The following is a 568-nucleotide window of genomic DNA, read 5'->3' as shown; positions in this document are numbered from 1 at the left end:
CAACATGTCAAGCTAATGACACTAAAAGAGGACTTGTTGGGAGGTAACCCAACCGTAGGTAATTTCTCTTCTCTGCTTTGTTTTCTTTCTTTACTTTGTTTAAATTCAATAAATTGGCATATGGTTACATTTTAAGTTTGGCGTTGCCATGCAACACATTGTTTTCAATCTTTTTGGATGATTGCATCAAATCAAAAAATGAAAGTGACACACCAAGATTCTAAGTTTGGTGTGCCACCTATTTTTCTATGCAAATCATTCAGCAACATCACTTGTCTGCATAACCATAATGTCTTTGCAGTGTTAATTTTCTTTTGGTTTGATATTTTGTTATTCTGTTTACTTTAGTTAATTCTTTGTTTTTAATGCTTTCATTTTAGTTTGCTTATTTACTGTGTTTGTTAATATATTACCAAGAGAGCTTTATTAATGACAGATTCTTAGCTTGGTGATTGTAATTAATAAATAACAGTTTCATTTGCTTGGTTTTAATTCAAATAAATTGACATAAGATTGCATTCTAAGTTTGGTGTTGCTATGCAACACAATTTGCTTCAAATCTTTACTG

This window comes from Arachis duranensis, chromosome 6 (genome assembly GCF_000817695.3).
Source record: "Arachis duranensis cultivar V14167 chromosome 6, aradu.V14167.gnm2.J7QH, whole genome shotgun sequence".
NCBI classification, from domain to species: Eukaryota; Viridiplantae; Streptophyta; class Magnoliopsida; order Fabales; family Fabaceae; genus Arachis; species Arachis duranensis.
The sequence above is the reverse complement of the archived record's forward strand: the minus strand, read 5'-3'. Positions refer to the sequence as shown.